Raw genomic sequence first — 15,484 nt, 5'->3', positions numbered from 1 at the left:
TTAAGAAATATGGGCAGAAGGGTGATTTTTTTTAAAAAGTCAGCCAAATTACTTTCTTTTTCTCACTCCATTGGCCAGGCTGTAGTGCAGTGGCACAATCTTGGCTCACTGCAACCACCACCTCTGGGGTTCAAGCAATTCTCCTGTCTCAGCCTTCCAAATAGCTGAGATTACAGGCACCTACCACCATGACCAGCTAATTTTTGTATTGTTAGTAGAGACAAGGATTCACCATGTTGGCCATTCTGGTCTTGAACTCCTGACCTCAAATGATCCATCCGCCTCAGCCTCCCAAAGTGCTGAGATTACAGGTGTGAGCCACTGTGCCTGGCCTGAATTAAATCTTCTAAAGTTTAATTGAGCAATGAACGGTTCCCAAAACTGGCAGTCTCCCAAACCAGAGTAGGCTCAGAGACTCCAGCCCAGCCACGTGGTGAAAGATTTACTGACAGAAAAGGAAAGTGACATACAGAAAATGGAAGTGAGGTACAAAAACAGCCGCTTTGGTTACAGCACGGTGAACATTTAGCCACATTTGATTGGTCAAAACTTAGTGATTGGCACAAGAATAGACTACAGTTTGTTTACATTTCCATTTAGGCTATAGCTCATAATGAAATCTTTAAGCTGAACTTAAAATATTTAAGGAAGCTGCTTTAAGCCAAACTTGATTTAACAATTCCCCCGTTTTAGTCATCCTCTCAATTTTGAGACATTTACTGAAACTTTAGTCATTGATGTCACAATCACCATCGTAAAAGTGCTTATTTGGTCTTGAGACCCACTGGGAAACAGTAGAATGTGGGTTTTGCAAGGTGGGAACAAGGACTTTGGGTTTTTTTTTTAAGGGTTAGGGTAGAGGGTACTTCCTTATGCTGAGACATCCTGTTTACAGGAGAAAAAACAAAACCTGGTCTCTTCTGGAATCTACGTGTTTCCTTAAAGTCTTAATTTGATTATGTCACATTTAGAACAAGTTACTCCATTTTGCTTTGGTCTGGTCTGTTTGGGCCTAGTGCATGAGCTCAGTCCAAAACAATGGCTTTCCATAATTTTGTTTAAAAATTTCCCCATTTGGTCCTCGCTTAGGTGAGAGTGGGATCAAAACTTAGCATCATTCTCAGTTGCCATCATTTTGGATTTCCAGTATCAGTATGTCATTCACAGGTTACGGCGCCCTCGTGGTCACAAATTTTTTTTTTTTTTTTTTGAGAGAGGGTCTTACTCTGTCACCCAGGCTGGAGTGCAGTGGAGCGATCTCAGCTCATTTCAACCTCCATCTCCTAGGCTCAAATGATCCTCCCACTTCTGCCTCCTGAGTAACTGGGACTACAGGTGTGCACCACCACACCCAGCTAATTTTTGTACTTTTTGTAGAGACGGGGTTTCGCCATGTTGCCCAGGCTGGTCTCGACCTCCTGGGCTCAAGGCATCTGCCCGCCTTGGCCTCCCAAAGTGCTGGGATTACAAGCATGAGCCACCATGCCTGGCCTGTGGTCACACATTTCTTTGAGCCCTTGTCATTCCGTTGAAGCAAGACCATTTGACATTTTAGTGATGGCTGCATGCAAACATTTAAAACTTTTGAGAGAATACAGCACACCAGGGAGACTACTCTTATGACAATCATGAGGATAATACCAAGAGTTTACAGTACGTTCTTTACTAAGGGTCCCCATAAACCAACTCCTAAAATCAAATAGACCAAAAAATGAGCTAGATATACAGTCTACTTGTTTAACTAAGCAGTCTCTTCATTAATCCCCTACAACTGAATCTCTATCATACCCAAGACAAGGTATTTCTCCTTAGGCTACAAAGTGTCAGCAGTTGCACAGGTATTTCTCTGTTTATCCAGTAAGTAATCTAAAGCAATTCTATTACTTAGCATAACTTTCATGAGATAATTTAAAGTCTGTTGTGTAATCATATCTGTTACAGTAGAATCTTCTGTAGAGCCTATCATGAGGGCTACATTTCTAATCAATGCCTCTTTTACTCCAAACCATGGAAAAAAGGACCTAATGAATGAGCCCTTTTCTAGAAGAGTGAAGACCTCCTGGCAATGTTCTCTTTAACCCATGATGTAGATTAAGAGGGGATAGGTGAACCAATGTTCTGTTTCTGACTGATTATGAAGTAACATATATGCCACTAAAATTTCTCACCTACATTGGGCCTTCATCTTCCATCTTTCAAGGTATAAGGTCATCCATGTATAAGGCTCACTACAAAATCCTTCACAGTAAGAGTATACTAACAGATCCCCCTTTTTTTTTTTTTTTTTTTTTTTGAGACAGAATCTTGCTCTGTCACCATTCCAGACTGGAATGCAATGGCATGATCTCGGCTCACTGCAACCTCTGCCTCCTGGGTTCAAGTGATTCTCCTACTCAGCCTCCTGAGTAGCTGCGATTACAGGCATGCATCACCACACCTGCTAGTTTTTGTATTTTTAGTAGAGACGGGGTTTCACCATGTTAGTAAGGCTAGTCTTGAACTCCTGACCTCAAGTGATCTGCCCTCCTTGGCCTCCCAAAGTGCTGGGATTACAGGCATGAGCCACCATGCCCAGCCGCTCTTTTCACTTCTGTTGTTCATAGAGGCATAAGCAAGGGAAAAAAATATTCAACGAGTCATATGATAGTAGAGAGGTCTGGATCCGTGGTCTTAGGAAAAAGCTGTTCACATCAAGCATGTCATCTTCTTCTGGGGAGAAACTTCCCTGATTGGCTTTACCTTAAGCTTTCCAATGGCTCTACAAGAGTGTGGAGGGACCCTTCTCAGTTGCAAGATTGTGAACCTGAGATTTGTAGTCCCAAAGTTTTGCTGCAGTGTGAAAGGCAAGGGCAGTCTTTCTCTGTTGTTCTCAGAACATCCAATCTTCAGGTTTTAGAATTTGAAGGGTTTGATTGTCCTCATAAAAGGCTCTCTTTACCAGTGGTATAATAATCTACTGTTAGAATATCAGCATTCTTCTGTGGGAAAGCTCTTATACAACCAGGAAACATGCATTGAAAATGACAATTGAATGAATTCTCTCTATAAATGTTTAAATGGCCCATCAGGTAGCAGAATGTACTTGAAGGTTTGATTGTCTTCTGGGATGTGGGTTTGACAAACCAAACATTGGTCATAAACTATTTTAGCAATTTACAAGACACCACACCAATATGTATTTAATTTGGATCATTTTATCTTTTCCATAATGAGTCATAGAATGAAGAGCTTTTAATAACAAAAGCTTTAAGAACTCAGAAAGGACAAGACAGACGTCCCCGTTCTCTGTGAGTGCATGCTTAACTGGACTTATATCCTCTTGAATACTAGTTGTTTTTCCAATTTAGGGGCATAGCACTAATAACTGATGGGTTATCGAAAGTAATTTGACTTAGATCATGGAATTCATTCAAATTGTATATTTAAACTATTTCAGTATTGGCTGATTTAGCATGAAAATCTGACAAAGTATTCTCTTGGTTTTCAAATATTTTTTGTTCTACTTGGGTTAGCAATTTTATAAACCAGTCAATCTTTTCATTAAAGTTCCAGGAATTCTTACTCAGTCTAAATTATATGCTTCTAAAGTCATCAGAAACCTGTATTCAAGAGTGCTTTTCAGGCTCCTTTCATCCTTTCACAAACCTCCTAAAAGACACTATATTCTAGGATTTTGCCTGCTTACAAAGCTTTCAGAAACTGCATCAGAATTAAGCAATTAACTATGGAAATGACTTTAAATTGTCTTAAAGACAAAATTGACAAGGAAATTTCTGTGGTCTACAATATCTTAATATAATAGCCATAATTATTATTGATAGCATATACTCAGACATATTAGAATTTTAGAAATCCCATATGAATTGGGAACATGTATTAATAACATTCACTAAAATATAAGATGAAGAAAGATAGACATTATTTCTTGTTTTAACAATGCTTCCCATGTAACTAAACAATTCTGTTTTCCTCTCTTTTGGATGCTTCAGGGGTACTCTATAGCATCCCAAAGTTAGAGGTTAAAAAAGACTTAATTTTGAAGCTAAAGTTTGATTTTGGGAAGCCTGTCAAATATGTTAAAGTTTTAAAAGACTTCATGTTACAAAATAGAATTACAGGTCTGTATTTATCCATTTTCACACTGCTGATAAAGACATACCTGAGACTGGGCACTTTACAAAGGAAAGAGGTTTAATGGAGAACCCACATTTCCATGTGGCTGAGGAAGTCTCACAATCATGGCAGAAGGCAAGGAAGAGCAAGTCACATTTTACATGGATGGCAGCAGGCAAAGACAGAGAACTTGTGCAGGCGAACTCCCCTTTTTTTTTTTTTTTTTTTTTGGTTTTTGGTTTTGTTGCTGTTTTTGCTGTTGTTGTTTTGAGACAGAGTCTTGCTCTCCCACCCAAGCTAGAGTGCAGTGCAGTGGCATGATCTCAACTCACTGCAGCCTCTGCCTTCCAGGTTCAGGTGATTTTCCTGCCTCAGCCTCCTGAGTAGCTGGGATTACAGATGCCCTCCACCACTCCCGACTAATTTTTGTATGTTTGGTAGAGAAAGGGTTTTACCATCTTGGCTAGGCTGGTCTCAAACTCCTGACCTCATGATCCACCTGCCTTGGTCTCCCAAAATGCTGGAATTAAACTCCCGTTTTTAAAGCCAACAGATGTCATGAGACTTATTCACTAACACAAGAACAGCACAGAAAAGAACGGCCCACATGATTCAATTACTTCCCATCAAGTCCCTCCCACCACACGTGGGTGGGAATTATGGGAGCTACAAGAGGAGATTTGGGTGGGGACACAGAGCCAAACCATATCAAGGTCACTATAAGTCATTCATTTTGCCAAAATGATAACTCAACAATTTTTAAAAGGCAAAAACCTCTACTCATTGATAGAGGGAAGATTTAGTTCCCCAAACTCTGTGTCTTGTCTTTCCCTTCCCTTTCCTATAGTTTATTCAAAAGACAAACATCTTTCATGGCCAGCCATGGTGTCTCACACCTGTAATCCCAGCACTTTGGGAAACTGAGGTGGGTGGATTGCCTGAGCTCAGGAGTTCAAGACCAGCCTGGGCAACACAGTGAAACCCCATCTCTACTAAAATACAAAAATTAGCCAAATGTGGTGGCACACACCTCTAATCCCAGCTACTCAGGAGGCCAAGGCAGGAAAATTGCTTGAACCTGGGAGGCAGAGATTGCAGAGAGCTGAGATTGTGCCACTGCACTCCAGCCTGGGTGACAAAGCAAGACCCCATCTCCCAAAAAAAAAAAAAAAACTTTCATTATTCTTTAATATGCATGAAAATCTTACTCAAGAGAAAAGCCAAGTTTCTTTTATTTCTTTAATTTTTTATTTTAAATTCTGGGATACATGTGTTGAATGTGCAGATTTGTTACATAGGTATACATGTGCCATGGTGGTTTGCTGCACCTATCAAGCCATCATCTGGGTTTTAAGCCATGCATGTATTAGGTATTTGTCCTAATGCTGTCCCTCCCCTTTTCCCCCACCCCCCAACAGACCCTGGTGTGTGATGTTCCCCTCTCTCTGTCCATGTGTTCTCATTGTTCAGCTCCCACTTATGAGTAAGAACATGCAGTGTTTTGTTTTCTGTTCCTGTGTTAGTTTGCTGAGGATGATGGTTTCCAGCTTCATCCATGTCCCTGTAAAGGACACAAACTCATTCTTTTTTATGGCTGCATAGTATTCTATGGTGTATATGTGCCACATTTTCTTTATCCAGTCTATCACTGAAGGGCATTTGGGTTGGTTCTAAGTCTTTGCTATTGTAAATAGTGCTGCAATAAACATAAGTGCACATATGTGTGAGAAAGTCAAATTTCACCCTTGCATTAGTGTACTATTAATGTCAACATCAATTTTTAATAAAACCTTATAGACAAATCTATCTAATCTTAATCAGTTTGACCATAACGTAAGAGTCTCATAAGCCTCTTAGAACCCTTTACAAATTTTTGATAAAGAGCAGATCAGTTCCTAAGAAAACCCTGTTGTGCTTATTCCAATGTTCAATTTATGGAAAAATCAAATAATACCCCTTTAAGTTTAGCTGATATGTTCCCACACAGAATTTCTTTTACAATATTAATGTTTTATAAACCTTCCACAACTTGCTCAGGTTTTATCCTATCTAACTTAAAACAATCCTTTAATCATTTAATTTAGGCATACACAAAAACCCACATTCCCATGCCTTCTTATAATCTTTTGCGAAAATTGCATTTTACTTTCCTCACACACCTTGCATGTAAAACTGTTTTTTCAGTAGTCTCAATTATGTCATACAATGTTAACTCTTAGCAATTTTTATCTTTGGTGAAAAACCTGGTAAGTTATTTTAATTATGTACTAGGTGTGGAGCCTAGGACACCAGAAAGAAATGCAGATAAAGTCTGATTTATTCCAGCATAGCCAGGGGGCATGGCTAATTCCACATGTCCCCAGGGCTTACCTAGAATGTAATGACTCCAAAGCAAGTAAGTTGAACAATTTTCAGAAGACAAAGCAGTTTATGACCTTAAAGCATTTAGCAAACCTAATACCTGACCTGCATAATTTAGACCAAATAGCTTTATTTTACCAATAATATTTAAAACTCTTCATTTCTCAAAGTTACATTAACTAAAAGGCATTAATTACAGTTTTTATTTTTGATATGGTTCAGCTGTGTCCCCACCCAAATCTTATCTTGAATTGTAGCTCCCATAAATCCCATGTGCTATAGGAGGGACTAGGTGGGAAATAACTGAATCATGGAGGTGGTTTCCCCCATAATGTTCTCATGGTAGTGAATATATCTCATGAGATCTGATGGTTTTATGAGGGAAAACCCCTTTCATTTTGTCCTTGTCCACCACCATGTAAGACATGCCTTTCACCTTCTGCCGTGATTATGAGGCCTCCCCAGCCACGCAGAACTGTGAGTCCATTAAACCTCTTTTTCTTTACAAATTACCCAGTCTTGGGTATGTCTTTATCAGCAATGTAAAAATGAACTAATATAGTAAATTGAACCAGGAGTGGGGCACTGCTGTAAAGATACCAAAAAATGTGAAAACAACTTTGGAACTGCATAGCAGGCAGAGGCTGGAACAGTTTGGAGGGCTCAGAAGACGATAGGAAAATGTGAGAAAGTTTGGAACTTCCTAGAGACTTGTTGAATGGCTTTGACCAAAATGCTGATAATGACATGGATGGACAACGAAACCCAGGCTGAGGTGGTGTCAGATGGAGATGAGGAACTTGTTGGGAACTAGAGTAAAGGTGATTCTTGTTACGTTTAGCAAAGAGACTGGCAGCATTTTTCCCCTGACCTAGAGATTTGTGGAACTTTGAATTTGAGGGAGATGATTTAGGGTATCTGGTGGAAGAAATTTCTAAGCAGTGAAGCATTCAAGAAGTAACTTGTGTGCTGTTAAAAACATTCAATTTAAAAAGGGAAACAGAGCCAAAAAGTTCAGAAAATTTGCAGCCCAACGATCTAATAGAAAAGAAAAACCTGGCCAGGCACAGTGGCTCATGCCTGTAATCTTAACACTTTGGGAGGCCGAGGTGGGCTGATTGCCTGAGCTCAGGAGTTTGAGACCAGCCTGGTCAACATGGTGAAACCCCATCTCTACTAAAATACAAAAGAAATTAGCCAGTTGTGGTGGCGTGCGCCTGTAGTCCCAGCTACTTGCGAGGCTGAGGCAGGAGAATTCCTTGAACCCAGGAGGTGGAGGTTGCAGTGAGCCAAGATTGCACCACTGCACTCCAGCCTGGGCGACAAGACTGAGACTCCATCTCAAAAAAGAAAAGGAAAGAAAAACCCATTTTCTGAGGAGAAATTCAAGCCAGCTGCAGAAATTGGTCTAAGTAATCAGGAGCCACATGTTCATCACCAAGACAACGGGGAAAATATCTCCAGAGCATGTCAGAGACCTTTGAAGCAGCCCCTCCTATCACAGGCCCTAAGGCCTAGAAGGAAACAATGGTTTCATGGGCAGGACACGGGGACCCCTGCTGTGTGCAGTCTAGAGGCTTGGTGCCCTGCATCCCAGCCACTCTAGCCATGGCTAAATGTGCCAAGGTACAGCTCAGGCCATGATTTCAGAGAGTGTAAGCCCCAATCCTTGGCAACTTCCATGTGGTGTTGAGCCTGCAGGTGTACAAAAGTCAAGAATTGAGGTTTGGGAACCTCCATGTAGATTTCAGAGGATGTACAAAAACACCTGGATGTTCAGGCAAAAGTTTGCTGCCAGGGTGGGGTCCTTATGGAGCATCTCTGCTAGGGAAGGGAAATGTGGGGTTGAAGCCCGCACACAAAGTCCCCACTGGGGCACTGCTTAGTGGAGCTGTGAGAAGAGAGCCACCATCCTCCAGACCCCAGAATGGTAGATCCACCAGCAGCTTTCACCATCCACCTGGAAAAGCCACAGGCACTCAACACCGGCTTGTGAAAACAGCCAGGAAGGAGGCTGTACCCTGTAAAGCCACAAGGACATAGCTGCCCAAGACCATAGGAACTCACCTCTTGCATCAGCATGACCTGGATTTGAGACACAAAGTCAAAGGAGATCAGTTGGTGCTTTAAGATTCGACTGCCCTGCTGGATTTTGGAATCGCATGGGGCCTTTAGCCCCTTCTTTTTAGTCAATTTCTCCAATTTGGAATGGGTGTACTAATCCAATGCCTGTACCCCCATTGTAGCTAGAAAGTAACTAACTTGGTTTTGATTTTACAGGTTCATAGGTGGAAGGGACATGCCTTGTCTCAGATGAGACTTTGGGCTGTGGAATTTTGAGTTAATGCTAAAATGACTCAAGACTTTGGGGCACTGATGGGAAGGCATGATTGGTTTTGAAATCTGAAGACATGAGATTTGCGAGGGGCCAGGGGTGAAATGATATGGCTCGGCTTGTCCCCACCCAAATCTCAATTGAATTGTAGCTCCCATAATTCCCATGTGTTGTGTGAGGGACTCAGTGGGAGATAATTGAATTATGGGGGCAGTTTCCCCCACACTGTTCTCATGGTAGTGAATATGTCTCACAAGATCTGATGGTTGTATAACTGGAAACCCTATCACTTTATTCTCATTCTCTCTTGCCCACTGCCATGTAAGATGTGCCTTTCACCTTCTGCCACGATTGTGAGGCCTCCCCAACCATGTGAAACTGTGAGTCCATTAAACATCTTTTTCTTTATAATTTTTTTTTTTTTTTGAGACAAAGTCTCATCTCTTTCACCCAAGCTGGAGTGAAGTGGCACAATTTGGCTCACCTCCGCCTCCTGGATTCAAACAATTCTCCTGTCTCAGTCTCCCGAGCAGCTGGGATTACAGGCATGTACCACCGTGTCCAGCTAATTTTTGTATTTTTAGAAGAGATGGGGCTTCACCATATTGGCCAGGCTGGTTTCAAACTCCTGACCTCAGGTAATTCACCTGCCTTGGCCTCCCAAAGTGCTAGAATTAGAGGTGTAAGCCACCATGTCCGGCCTTTCTTTATAAATTATCCAATCTCAGGTATGTCTTTATCAGCAGCATGAAAACGGATGAAAACAATTTTTCTGACAAAATATTTGATTTAAGTGCTTCTTATTATTAACCCAATTAATCAGAACTTTTTCATATAAACATCACACACAACACATAAATATATAGACAGAAGAAGATCCAGTAGTTGTAAGATTTTTCATTTGTCAGTTTTTGAGATTCTTAATTGGATTACTGGATTCAGGGTGGAGTCCTTTGAGGAACAGGGCTAGGAAAACATGCAATTTCTAGGGCCTAATAAGCAGGCATAGATGGAAAGCAAACAGATCTCTAAAAATTCAGGGTCCCATTTTTATGCCAGATTCTGGATCCCCAAAAGAGAAATGGTGTGCAACAAGACAGTGCAATGATTTTACCGTACATTTCATTGCAAAGCAACCCAAAGCCAATCAACCCATTTTTGATCAGTTCATTCCCCATGGGAGTCTTACCTTTCAGTGGGGGTAGGAGGACACCCAACTAGGTGTGGCGCCTGGGACACCAAGCTCCTAGGCTAGTGTATTTAGCTTTAGGTTTTGAGAGGACTGGTATGTTTTGGCTCTGTCCTCACCCAAATATCATCTTGAATTCCCATGTGGTGTAGGAGGGACCCAGTGGGAGGTAATTGAATCGTGCAAACAGGTCTTTCCCATGCTGTTCTCATGATAGTGAATAAGTCTCATGAGATCTGATGGTTTGATAAGGGGAAAGCCATTTTGCTTTGCTCTCATTCTGTCTTTGCCTGCTGCCATCCACATAAGATGTGACTTGTTTCTCCTTGCCTTCTGCCTTGATTGTGAGGCCTCCCCAGTCATGTGGAACTGTAAGTCCAATAAACCTCTTTCTTTTGTAAATTGTCTAGTCTCAGGTATGTCTTTATCAGCAGCATGAAAATGGACTAATACAAGGGATTTATCTACTTTCAATTCCTGGGGTTTCATGAGGAAAAAAGATTTTTCCCAAAATGGGGTCTGTGGCACTTCCTCCGATTTTCCCAAGGAGTCTGGGCTGTTAGAAATTATCTTAGGTCTTCACACCTGTAATCCCAGCACTTTGGGAGGCCAAGGAGGGCAGATCACAAGGTCAGGAGCTCAAGACCATCCTAGCCAACCTGGTGAAACCCCTGTCTCTACTGAAAATACAAAAATTAGCTGGGTGTTGTGGTGCATGCCTGTAGTCCCAACTACTCAGGGGGCTGAGGCACAAGAATCACTTGAACCCACAAGGCAGAGGTTGTAGTGAACCGAGATCACACCACTGCACTCCAGCCTGGGCGACAGAGCAAGACTCCATCTCAAAAAAAAACAAAAAAAAGAAAAAAGAAATTATGTTAAATCTGTCCGGGCATGGTGATGCATGCCTGTAATCCCAGCACTTTGAGAGACTCAGGCAGGTGGATCACCTGAGGTCAGGAGGTTGAGACCAGCCTGACCAACATAGTGAAACCCTGTCTCTACTAAATACAAAAATTAGCCAGGCGTGGTAGCGCATGCCTGTAATCCCAGCTATTTGGGAGGCTGAGGCACAAGAATTGCTTAAACCTGGGAGTCAGAGGTTGCAGTGAGCCAAGATCGCACCATCGCACTCCAGCCTGGGCATTAAATTCCTTCCCAAAAAAAAAGAGAAAGAAATGATCTTAGGTCCTCTCATGTGTGCATCAAGAGTGGCAAGAAGACAAAATGGAGAAAATCAATTCAGTTGTCTGAACAGATAAAAATCTTTTTTTCCCCAGAAAAACAAGATCCAGAAGATCCAGAAAGAGAAAGAAAAAAACAAAAACAAAAACAAAAAAAAACAACAAAAAATAATATATATATATAAAGGTCTTGTCAATATACCTATAGCTCGAATATCTGCTTTTAATTAAGTTGACTTTGAACCAAATATCTTATTATAAGACTATAGCCAGAACAAGCAGCAAATATTTCTTACCTTTGAACTTTACCAAAGGCAACATTCCCAGTGCTCAGAGAAAAGAAAAATCAAGACAGGAAGTCAGAAGTTGTTCATGGAGGGAAAGAGAATCAATAAATGGCAAAAGTCACACAGATATCAAACCAAAAAGCATTGCAACAGTGGGTAGCTAGTTAGGTATGAGCAGGGCAGGAGAGGGCTCCCCACACACAGACACACACACATACACATACATACAGACACACACACACACGCACACACACTAGTGAAAGGTGACAGCATGCTGGCAGCCCTCGCTCACTCTCCGTGCCTCCTGGGCCTAGGCACCCACTCCGGCCATGCTTGAGGAGCCCTTCAGCCCGCTGCTGCACTGTGGAAGCCCCTCTCTGGGCTGGCCAAGGCCAGAGCCGGCTCTCTCTGCTTGCAGGGAGGTGTGGAGGGAGAGGTGTGGGCGGGAAAGCTACGCAAGGCACTCGCGGGCCAGCGTGAGTTCCAGGTGGGCGTGGGCTTGGCGGGCCCCACACTCAGAGCAGCCAGCTGGTGCCACCAGCGCTGGGCAGTGAGGGGGTTAGCACCCCGGCCAGCAGCTGCAGAGGATGTGTTGGATCCCCCAGCAGTGCTGGCTGGCCAGTGCCGCTCTCAGATTCTCAGGGGCCTCAGCCGTGCCCCCCTGCACCCTGCCCCTCAGGGCAGGGCTCGAGACCTGCAGCTCGCCATGCCCGAACCACCCTGCCACCTGTGGGCTCCCATGAGGCCCAAGCCTCCCTGATGGGCACCACCCCCTGCTCCTAGGCACCCGGTCCCATCCACCCTGGAAGGGCTGAGGAGTGCGGGCGCACAGCACTGTACTGGCAGGATCCACTAGGCAAGCCAGCTGGGCTCCTGAGTGGGGTGGGGACTTGGAGAATTTTATGTCTAGGGAAAGGATTGTAAATGAGCCAATCAGTGCTCTGTGTCTAGCTAATCTAGTGAGGACTTGGAGAACTTTTGTGTCTAGCTAAAGGATTGTAAATGCACCAATCAGCACTCTGTCAAAACGGACCAATCAGCTCTCTGTAAAACGGACCAATCAGCTCCCTGTAAAATGGACCAATCAGCTCTCTGTAAAATGGACCCATCCGCAGGATGTGAGTGGGGTCAGATAAGGGAATACAAGCGGACTGCCCTATCCAGCAGTGGCAATCCCCTGGGGTCCCCTTGCACGCTGTGGAAAGTTTGTTCTTTTGCTTTTCGCAATAAATCTTGCTACTGCTCACTCTTTGGGTCTGCGCCACCCTTATGACCTGTAACACTCACCAGGAAGGTCTGCAGCTTCACTCCTGAAGCCAGCAAGACCGTGAACCCACCGGGAAGAATGAACAACTCCAGACGCACCACTTTTATGAACTGCAACACTCACCATGAAGGTCTGCAGCTGCACTCCTGAAGCCAGCAAGACCACAAACCCACCAGAAGGAAGAAACTCCAGACACGTCAGAACATCAGAAGGAACAAACTCCGGACACACCATCTTTAAGAACACTCACCATGAGGGTCCACAGCGTCATTCTTGAAGTCAGTGAGACCAAGAACCCACCAATTCCGGACACACTAGGAGTGTTGGGCGACCATCAGGTGATGGTCAGGCAGTTATTAACTGTTTCCTTAAAGTAGTAATTGTTCACAGCTGGTGCCAGGGAACAGCAGTCTCCTAATAGACACAAAACACCTGAAACTAATCAGCAGCTTCCCAGTAAGATCTCAGGATGGGGGAGAAGTAACACAAGATCCCAGAAGTATGCCAACCTATAAAACTCTGAGTTAAGAGGTCAAGCTGCACACCTGGTCTCTCAAGTCACCCATGCCTGTAACTCCAGCACTTTGGGAGGTTGAGGCAGGAAGATTGCCTAAGATCAGGAGTTTGAGACCAGCCTGATCAACATAATGAAACCCCATCTCTACAAAAATACAAAAATTAGCCACGTGTGGTGGTGGGTGCCTGTAATCCCAGCTACTCAAGAGGCTGAGGCAGGAGAATCCCTTGAGTCTGGGAGGCAGGTTCACTGCAAGCCACTGGAGTGTGTGCCACTGCACTCCAACCTGTGCAACAGAGCCAGACAAGAAAAGCAAAGGGGTCGAACACAAAAATCCATGCAAATTTCTAAAAGCCAAGTTTTACACCCCTGAATACTGCCATTTACTACCCGTTTCTTTCTGACTCAGTCAAATGTAAGAGGCTTCTAACTAGATCCAAGCCAGTTAATCAGTTCATTACTGAATCCAATCTGGTCTGGACCCAGTCTTCTGTTATACTTTCAAACCAAGTTTGGATCAGAAATTTCCTCAGAGAATTCAGACAGCTCAAAACACAAATCTATGGAGCTTCGGAATCTGAGAGATTCTGAGAGAGAACTTACCCACGATCCCTGCTTGGTCACTCAGCATTCCTGGGGGTTGTGAGAAGTTGTACTTCAGATCCCACTTCTGACACCATCTGATAAAAGAAAAACTTCAGCCAAATTAAATTTAAAAGAGTTTAATTGAGCAGTGAACGATTGAAGGGCAGCCTTCTGAGCCAGGGTAGACTCAGAGACTCTAGCAGAGCCACATGGTGGAAGATTCATGAACAGAAAAAAGAAGGTGACATATGGAAAATCAAAGTGATGTACACAAACAGTTGCATTGGTTATAGCTTGGCATTTGCCTAATTTGAACATTTGGCCACATTTGATTGACCAAAACTCAGTGATTGGCACAAGAGTAGACTACAGTTTGTTTATACTTCCATTTAGGCCATAGTTCGTGATGTACAGAGAAACCTTTAGGCCAAAATAAAGTATGCAAGGAGGCAGCTATAGACTAAACTTGATTTAACAAGGGATGAAATTTAAGATTATGTCACACAAAGAGAAAGAAGGGCCTGGGCACCTGTAGTCCCAACACTCTGGTAGGCCAAGGCAGGAGGATTACTTGAGCCCAGGAGTATGAGACCAGTCTGGGAAACAGACTCATGAATCATTCGCTGCTCAATTAAACTCTTTTAAATTTAATTTGAGTTAATAGAGACCCCATCTCTACAAAAAAATTTTTAAAAACAAAATTTTAGGCCAGGCGTGGTGGCGCCAAGGCCAGAGGATAACTTGAGGTTAGAAGTTCTAGATCAGCCTGACCAACATGGTAAAACCCCATCTCTACTAAAAATACAAAAATTAGCCAGGTGTGATGGTGGGCACCTGTAATCTCAGCAACTTGGGAGGCCAAGGCAGGAGAATTGCTTGAACCCAGGAGGCGGAGGTTCACAGTGAGCTGAGATTGTGCCACTGCACTCCAGCTTGGGCAACAGAGGGAGAATCCATCTCAAAAATAAATAAATAAGGCTGGGCGCAGTGGCTCAGGCCTGTAATTCCAGCACTTTGGGAGGCAGAGGCGGGCGGGTCGCAAGGTCAGGAACTTGAGATTAGCTTGGCCAATATGGTGAAACACCATCTCTACTAAAAGTATGAAAATTAGTTGAGCTCAGTGGTGGGTGTCTGTAATCCCAGCTACTCAGGAGGCTGAGGCAGGAGAATCGCTTGAACCTGGGAGGCTGAGGTTGCAGTGAGCTGAGATCACACCACTGCACTCCAGCCTGGTTGACAGAGCGAGGCTCCATCTCAAAATAAATAGATTAATTAATTAATTAGATTTTAAGAAAAGAGAAGAAGGTTTAATAATGATTTGAAGGGTTATATATCAGATATTACTTAAGGCCAGGCACAGTGGCTCACGCCTATAATCCCAGCACTTTGGGAGGCCAAGGCGAGTGGATCACCTGAGGTCAGGAACTCGAGACCAGCCTGACCAACATGGTGAAACCCCGTCTCTACCAAAAATACGAAAACTTAGCCGGGCGTGGTGGCGGGCGCCTGTAGTCCCAGCTACCTTGGGAGGCTGAGGCAGGAGAAACGCTTGTACCCAGGAGGTGGAGGTTGCAGTGAGCCAAGATTGCAACATTGCACTTCAGCCTGGAGGACAGAAGTGAAACTCTCTCAAAAAAAAAAAAAAA

The sequence above is a fragment of the Mandrillus leucophaeus genome, unplaced genomic scaffold, assembly GCF_000951045.1.
Source record: "Mandrillus leucophaeus isolate KB7577 unplaced genomic scaffold, Mleu.le_1.0 Scaffold1195, whole genome shotgun sequence".
Taxonomy (NCBI): domain Eukaryota; kingdom Metazoa; phylum Chordata; class Mammalia; order Primates; family Cercopithecidae; genus Mandrillus; species Mandrillus leucophaeus.
This window is presented reverse-complemented; position numbering follows the sequence as displayed.